At 37.3% G+C, this 8,710-nt stretch overlaps 1 pseudogene; it reads left to right on the top strand.

Moving 5' to 3' along the window:
• Positions 1–7,450: 7,450 nt before the first annotated feature.
• Positions 7,451–7,879, top strand: LOC145769202 (low molecular weight phosphotyrosine protein phosphatase pseudogene; annotated as a pseudogene).
• The last annotated feature ends 831 nt before the right edge of the window (positions 7,880–8,710 follow it).

Genomic DNA, 8,710 nt, shown 5'->3' with positions numbered 1-8,710 from the left:
AGCAACAAAAGTGCCCTTTTTTCATAATGCTGCCCCCCAGTCAAAAATCGTTCCGGCGCCCCTGCCAAAGACCTTATCATGGAGTGTTCTTTTTGCACAGATCAAAAATTCTCTGCTGACTCATTTAAACTTTACGCAAAGGCAAATCCCAATTTGACACCAAAATCCAGGAAGCACTGTTAAGGCTACAACCAGGCGCGGATCTAGGAGTTTTTTTTGGGGGGGGCCAGAAAATTTGAAAATGAATTAAAAAGTAAGAAAAAACAGATATGAACAACCAGTAGCGTAGCCAGGAATTTGGGGGATTTGACGCCAGCGGCGGGGGGTCTGGGGGGCCTTCCCCAGAAAATTTTGAAAAATTACTTTGAATTTGGTGCATTCTGAGAGCATTTTCAACAAAAATATGGGTATAAATATTCCTGTGAAATGGTGCTGTCCGGTGGCATAACAAAAGGATAAGATCATGTTTTCTTCGGCATTTTTTCGGTAATAAAGCTAAGTCTCTATGTTTTCTTGTTGGTAATTCCTGGCTGAGATGTTTGAATGTTTGGTATTGGCAAAACTCGCTCTTTTAATGCAGTTTCGTTTAAAATTAGGCAAGCTTTGTTTTAGAGACATGGAGACTGAAAGCATCATTCTCAATATCGTGACCTCACACGCGTGCCAAAGGGGGGTTGTAAGTCCGCTGTGAGACTAATATCAGCTGTTTAGAAGCATATCAAACCATTCAATAATTTCTCACAAAATTTCGGGGGGGGCCCGGGCCCCTTGGGCCCCCCCCATAAATCCGCGCCTGGCTACAACCCAAATTTAAACAAACAATTATTTGCTGGAGGCGCGTCCATTCTCCTTAACATTTACTTGATGTAGCCTATCACGTTCCCTGTGATGCAAATTTTTTGTAGTTATTTATGTAGCCTAGTTGTCTTTTCCTAATGTAAATTTACCTTCAAGAAGTTGAAATTTATTGCATTTTGTAATTATTTTCATATTCCTGATGAGGGCTTAAAGTTAAGTCGAAAACGTTCGACTGTTAAAACTATTTGTGAAATGTAAAATATAAGGCATATGAAGCTAATAAGGCCCGGCCAGTAATAAGGCCCACCCCCTGGATCTCCGTTGTTACAAATCTTTTAAACAAAATTGGGAGCTCTGATTGCTGCTATGGTGAATTGAGACTAACTGGTAAAGTTTCACAGCCTAAAGTTGAGAACTTTTTGAGTTACGGAAAGTTGAAGTTTGGGGGGACTGAAATTGAGTGGTTTTATTAATTTTCACATATTTTAGACTGTTCTGCAGTTAACAAACCGCTTTGACTTCCTTTTTTTTTGGATTTTATGTGAAAGATATGTGCATGCTGATGCAGTAAAACCAATAAATTTAAACTTTTTTTCTAATTAAAGCAAGACTGATAATGATGATCAGACTAGGCTAATTTTGGTAATGAGGCCCCTGGGGTAACGTTGTGCACCCCTGGTTAAGAAAGTGAGGGTTAAAGACTTGAGTGGCCTAAACAATTCTTGTTACACCATTAATCCAATTTGTTATTGCAATGGAAATATCATAATTTCAGAATCAAAATACTTTATCATCCCCACCATATCTAAAAACACCATGTCGCTTTTTAAAAAATGGAGCATGGGGCGGGGGAGGGAATAATTGTCACTGTGTATTTAATTATGGCAGTGGCTATTTGACCGGCTCCGGTCTTTGAATCTGAAACACTATTTGACCGGTCATGACGTCACTACATAAGCACTTTTTTCTTTTCTCTTTCAAAGCAAAAGACGTGAAGCGCCGAAATAAGTTCTAAATTCAACACGTTTTCTTCAACTCAGTCTGTGGCGCGTAGGTTACGTCTCCGACTGCCATTCTAGAGGGGATGAGTTCGATACTATCCGGAAGCATTCTTTTTTTTCATTTTTTTATCTAAATTTTGACCCGAAGCGCATTTTTGTGGTCAATTTTTAATTTGAGTAGCCTACAGCCCATTTTTTTATGTCTTTTCAAATGTGAGTAATAAAGTTAGAGTTTTTTTAATTTGCTGGAATTTGAGAATTTCTTTTGGTAATTTTCCGATCGTCATAAGTGACCGTGTTTGCCGAACGACCAATTACATTTTTGCTCTCAAGTTAGTTATATACAATACTTTTTTAAAAAATGGTTTTACCTTTACCATTTTTTTTAAAAGGTCACTTATGGTCGTTCGGCAAACACGGTTTGAAAAGATATAAAAAAAATGGGCTGTAGGCTACTCAAATTAAAAATTGACCACAAAAATGCGCTTTGGGTCAAAATTTAGATAAAAAAAAAATGAAAAAAAAGAATGCTTCCGGATAGTATCGAACTCATCCCCTCTAGAATGGCAGTCGGAGACGTAACCTACGCGCCACAGACTGAGTTGAAGAAAACGTGTTGAATTTAGAACTTATTTCGGCGCTTCACGTCTTTTGCTTTGAAAGAGAAAAAGAAAAAAGTGCTTATGTAGTGACGTCATGACCGGTCAAATAGTGTTTCAGATTCAAAGACCGGAGCCGGTCAAATAGCCACTGCCTTTAATTATTAGTTATGTGCCTGTGTTGTAGATTAGAATTTGTTTTGTGGTGTTGTGATAGTGAAAATACACCTTTTCCATCACTTTTGGTGCTAATTCAAACCGGGCCTTATTCACAACACGTGCATCTAATAAGGCCCGCTTGAGATTTTTTTTATTTTTTTAATATTTTACAACCCCTTTTACTTAGAAACTTGTTTCATAGATATGTTGTTTAGATAGACCCAAAGTATCCTCATTCCAAGTTTCGTTCAAAATTATGCAGTATTTAGAAAAATATTGAGGTTTGAAAATTAGCGGGCCTTATTAGCTGCAGGTGCCTTAGTGTTATAATGCTCAGCCCTGTTGTATTGTTGTGTCTTATTCATGTCTAACCTGTGAGCAAAAGGTATAAATGGGGAACATACAAAAGTCAAAAACTTCATTTTTTGTGGCGGGTTTTGGGGGAGCGGTTTGAGCCCCCATAGCCCCATGCTGGGTGCGCTACTGTTACCTTGAAATCCCCACCCCAGTGCATGGTTTTGTGATAGGTTCAATCAATCATTTTATTTTTCGTCATTACCGCGTCCGGGACGAAAAAGATACTAACTACTGTACAAAAATCGATATAAACCTACCAGCACGTTAACGAACGGGAAAAGGTGGCAAAACCTTGAAAGGTTTAAAACGTGCCTGAATGAAAAATTATGTAGCCTAGTAGGTGTAGCAGACGCTGCTTTCAGCATATCCACCCATACACAGCCATCAGTGGGATGGCAACATTCCTGGGCGAAGTCGGCAAGGAATGATAGGACACGAGGTCGACTACGCTGCTGTATTGTTGCTAATTCAAACTCAGAAGATCGATGCTTGCTCACAACGTAATTGTTTATAGGTTTTAATCTTCGATCCAGCAACACAGAAAGTAAAGGAAAACACCAGAATCATTAAAGCTCCACCACCAACAACTTGATTACAAATAGAATCAGTAACAACAACGAAACTGATATATTGCTTTAGAATTACCAAGACTGATTTCTTGATACTGGTTTTAAGTTCTGATTTTAGATATTGCATTCAACTGATTTTCATATTGAAAGAACCGACTTTTCATATTGAACAAAAACTCAACAAACTGATTTTACATATTGCAAAACTCGACAAAAGACTGATTTTCACATAGCAAAAGACTCTTAGCAACACACTCTGATAATTCTGATCGCTCTGATAACTCATAGCGCAAAACTTAACACACTCTGATTTAAAATCATGAGCTAAACTCCTTTAAGAAGGTTTTAGTGTGGGATTGCGAGTTTTACATACGATCACACAACGCAACACGACTGCAAATCTACCTAACGATGAACCAAGGTAGGAATTCGGCATAGTGAAGTTGATTACTGAAGTTGCATTCCCGATTACTGGATTGAATTCCCGAGACGTGCAGTTATGCGCTCAAGGCGGAGCCTTCTGGACAAATCTAGTGACGTGTGACGTCAGAGACGACAGAGCTCTCTAGCGCTACATAGGCTATATATCAGTAGTTAGCACGGCCACAAAACCCAAAAAAAAACAAATAGCAAAAAATAAAACAAAAACAGAGAGAAGCACACATGTAGTAATGAATGACAGGTTTATGCATATCTGACAAATTGTGCATTTAAGATGGTACACCTTTTGTGGTAACTGTGGCTATATTCAGTCGCCTGAAGCAGACTTTGCATCAACATGGGTCATTTGCTTCCACGAGTCACGATTTTAAATTAGCTTACCCGGTGTCGCCAAATTGACAAGCCCATGCCTAGTGGAGGTTGCCATGCCATCGTCTTGGTGGTCTGCCTCTTTTTTTTATTGACTTTTCTTTCCATGCAGATTTTACTGACTTTGCATTTTGATCTTTTAGTATGGCTGAACAGTTTCAGAACTTTTGATTTTCTTTTGCCTTCGTACGGCATTAAGTAGGCTACTGTATTTTGTGAACGGTAAAGACGTTTCTTGTGAACAGATAACAGCTGCTATTTTGAGCTTGGTACCATACTGGTATTGAGCTAAAACCTCAATTGCTAAGGTAACAGGGATCAGTTGTCAGTAGATGTTACAGAAAATATATTTCGCACTTATTCAGTGCATCGTCAGTTCTGATAAAGGGCAGTTAAAACCTACAAGTAATGTTTTAAACAACATTACAGTGACGCAATAATGCCAAAACATGAGCGTAAAAAATTGAAAAAGCAAAAGCGTAAATATTGAAAAAATGCTGAATGAAAACTAAACCAAGCCGGCAGTAAAGTAAATTACGTATCAAATATAAATTATAAACTAGAAATGATGAAAGAGCGATGAGCAAAGCCTGCAAATGTAGCGTTGTGACAAATTACGGCAAAGAAAATAAATTATATGCGGAACACGGCAGTCAAAGGCAGTGATAAACAAACTAAGTACAGCGATAAATAATTAAATGGAGCGTCTTGGAAAACACAAAATGTAGCGTTGTGGAAAAAAGAGTAGGCAAAGACGGCAGTGAATAATAAGGCAGTAAAATATTGAAAAAATACCAAAAATGTAGTGGAGCGTCAAAAAATTAAACTTGTGGCAGAATTAATTTTTGGATATTTATTTTGGCATGTATCCTATGTATCCACTTATCTTCACAAGCATCTAGATTATCAATATTGGGTTGTTCAACAAATGTGACATTGTAGCATTGGGAAAGTTGTGGTTCAGTACTTAGATCATGAAATATAGCAAAATCTTTTAATAACGCAGCCCTGTCATTATTAGAGGAAAAATCGAAAGTGTTCCAAGTTGCACGATGGCCTGACCAGCGAACCGAAAATTTATTAACCGTCTGTCCAACATATTGTTCATGGCAAAGTAAACATGTTGCTACATAAATCCCATAATTGCTGCAATTGAGTTCCTGTTTTAACTTAAAAAGTCTTTGCGGAGTGCTCAATGTCGTTTTATGTGAAACCATTGACAAACGATGATGACCATGGTTACCACACAACGCACAGCGACCACAAGGGGCAGAATAACCTCTTTGTAGAACAGAAGATTGGATTTTTTTTGATAGATCTTTGTAGTTTGTAACATAATTTCCAATTGTTTTTGGCCTTGTGTATGTGATCATGACATCAGGTTTAAGTTCCTTTTCTTTTTCACTCATTTTTAATAAAGCTGGGAAAGCAGTAGCCCACACAGTCTTGCTGTTTTTCTTTTAAAGAAAAACAGCAAGACTGTGTGGGCTACTGCTTTCCCAGCTTTATTAAAAATGAGTGAAAAAGAAAAGGAACTTAAACCTGATGTCATGATCACATACACAAGGCCAAAAACAATTGGAAATTATGTTACAAACTACAAAGATCTATCAAAAAAAATCCAATCTTCTGTTCTACAAAGAGGTTATTCTGCCCCTTGTGGTCGCTGTGCGTTGTGTGGTAACCATGGTCATCATCGTTTGTCAATGGTTTCACATAAAACGACATTGAGCACTCCGCAAAGACTTTTTAAGTTAAAACAGGAACTCAATTGCAGCAATTATGGGATTTATGTAGCAACATGTTTACTTTGCCATGAACAATATGTTGGACAGACGGTTAATAAATTTTCGGTTCGCTGGTCAGGCCATCGTGCAACTTGGAACACTTTCGATTTTTCCTCTAATAATGACAGGGCTGCGTTATTAAAACATTTTGCTATATTTCATGATCTAAGTACTGAACCACAACTTTCCCAATGCTACAATGTCACATTTGTTGAACAACCCAATATTGATAATCTAGATGCTTGTGAAGATAAGTGGATACATAGGATACATGCCAAAATAAATATCCAAAAATTAATTCTGCCACAAGTTTAATTTTTTGACGCTCCACTACATTTTTGGTATTTTTTCAATATTTTACTGCCTTATTATTCACTGCCGTCTTTGCCTACTCTTTTTTCCACAACGCTACATTTTGTGTTTTCCAAGACGCTCCATTTAATTATTTATCGCTGTACTTAGTTTGTTTATCACTGCCTTTGACTGCCGTGTTCCGCATATAATTTATTTTCTTTGCCGTAATTTGTCACAACGCTACATTTGCAGGCTTTGCTCATCGCTCTTTCATCATTTCTAGTTTATAATTTATATTTGATACGTAATTTACTTTACTGCCGGCTTGGTTTAGTTTTCATTCAGCATTTTTTCAATATTTACGCTTTTGCTTTTTCAATTTTTTACGCTCATGTTTTGGCATTATTGCGTCACTGTAATGTTGTTTAAAACATTACTTGTAGGTTTTAACTGCCCTTTATCAGAACTGACGATGCACTGAATAAGTGCGAAATATATTTTCTGTAACATCTACTGACAACTGATCCCTGTTACCTTAGCAATTGAGGTTTTAGCTTTCTAGATATGGAACAGGGATCGTTTCAGAATAAGACTAGGTCAGAAAGCGAGGCAGACTCCGACGAAGCTCAGCATCAGCCAAGAGCAGTTAGATACTGGTATTGATTTACAATAAACGATGGAAAACCATGTTGTACGGTAGTAGTTCTCACCAGCTTCAATGAACAGATAATGCACAAATGCTGTGATTTTAGACGAAAACAGTCTCATAGGTTTTTTAGACATTGTTTTTTTTTTTATGCTAAGAGGTGATAAAAAGCTTCAAGAAAAAAGCAAAAAAAGCTCTTGTTCAAAATAAAAAATTGATTTTTTTATGGCTTGGTAGCATTTTACTACGGTACTTAAAAACCTCTATCAGATAGGATTAATTAGCCTAGATCAGACAGAGGCCAAGAAAACATGATTCATTCATGCTGATCAAATATAATCTTCATTGTTTCAGGTCCATTTTAGTAGTGGTGAAGATGCCAGTTAAGTCAGTGCTTTTTGTTTGTTATGGAAACACATGTAGATCTCCCATGGCGCAGGCTTGTTTCATGGAGCTGCTTTCTAAAGCCAATGCCTTAACAAGTTGTTATGTGGACAGTGCAGGAACATCTGAAGCCCAGATTGGAAGTGCACCAAATGAGATTGGTCAACGACGCATGAAGTTTCATGATGTATATCACCATGTTGAAAGCCACCGGGCTAGGAAGATAACTATGGAAGATTTCGAAACGTTTGATATTATTCTGGTAATGGATGAGAATAATATGAGAAACTTGAAGAGAATGCAAGACGGCCAAACATTAAAAGCCAAAATTGAATTTCTTGGTTCCTATGATGAAAATGATGTTGTGAGCATTGAAGACCCATATGGCTCTAGTGATGAGGTTTATGAAAAGGTATATCAACAATGCTTAAGATGTTGCCAAAATGTTTTAAAACAAGTTTTGTCTGCAACTTAAGTCACAGTTATCAATATCAGTGGTGTTATAACTGGTACGAATTCACCAAGCTTGACATATTTCTTTTTTAAAATGGTTTAGAAAATTATTTGGAGAATCACTGTTTTTATCAATAGGGTGCACACTGCACAAATGAAAGCAGCTGACTCTGACTGGACAGTGTTGCCAGATTTTTTGAAAAAAAGAGCCCAAAAATGCGCCAAAGCGATTTAAAAGTAGCCCAATTTGCCGTCGTGACGTCGGCGCAAGCTTTCTAGGGGGGTTTTGGAGCATGCCCCCAAGAGCCATGGACAAACCAACATCTTTGTCCATCATGCTGATTGTGTGGATACAAAATGCATAGGCCTACACTGTTACAACATACAAGAAGTAGAATGTTCAATATTGAATCAAGCATTGTTCAATAGAAAAAAACTTAGACGGGACAAAGCTATACAGACTTCCTACAAATTCCTATTTTCAAATTCAAGATACAAATGGTTCCATAGTAGATGCTAACGCATAGCATAAGCCCGTCAACTCAGATGAACTACTAAGAACCAAGACCCGACAAAATTCTATCATCAACTGCTGAAGCTTCATTTTCATTGTCACGATTTCTTTCTATCTCTTACCAGGAAAAAGACTTGGAAAGATTCAATGACGTAGTTTAATGGGTTATAACCGAAAAGCAGTCAATTAAATGTTGAATAATTCTACTAGCGAAATGATAATCTGACTTCTTGAAGAACTTTAACGAACGGCTTCTCAAATAACTCTAATTTCTGCATCAACTACCAATCCACAACTCATAGCACAACTCTCATAACCAACTCAATAATAATCATCATA

Source organism: Aplidium turbinatum, chromosome 4, assembly GCF_918807975.1.
Source record: "Aplidium turbinatum chromosome 4, kaAplTurb1.1, whole genome shotgun sequence".
Lineage (NCBI taxonomy): Eukaryota > Metazoa > Chordata > Ascidiacea > Aplousobranchia > Polyclinidae > Aplidium > Aplidium turbinatum.
This window is presented reverse-complemented; position numbering and strand designations above follow the sequence as displayed.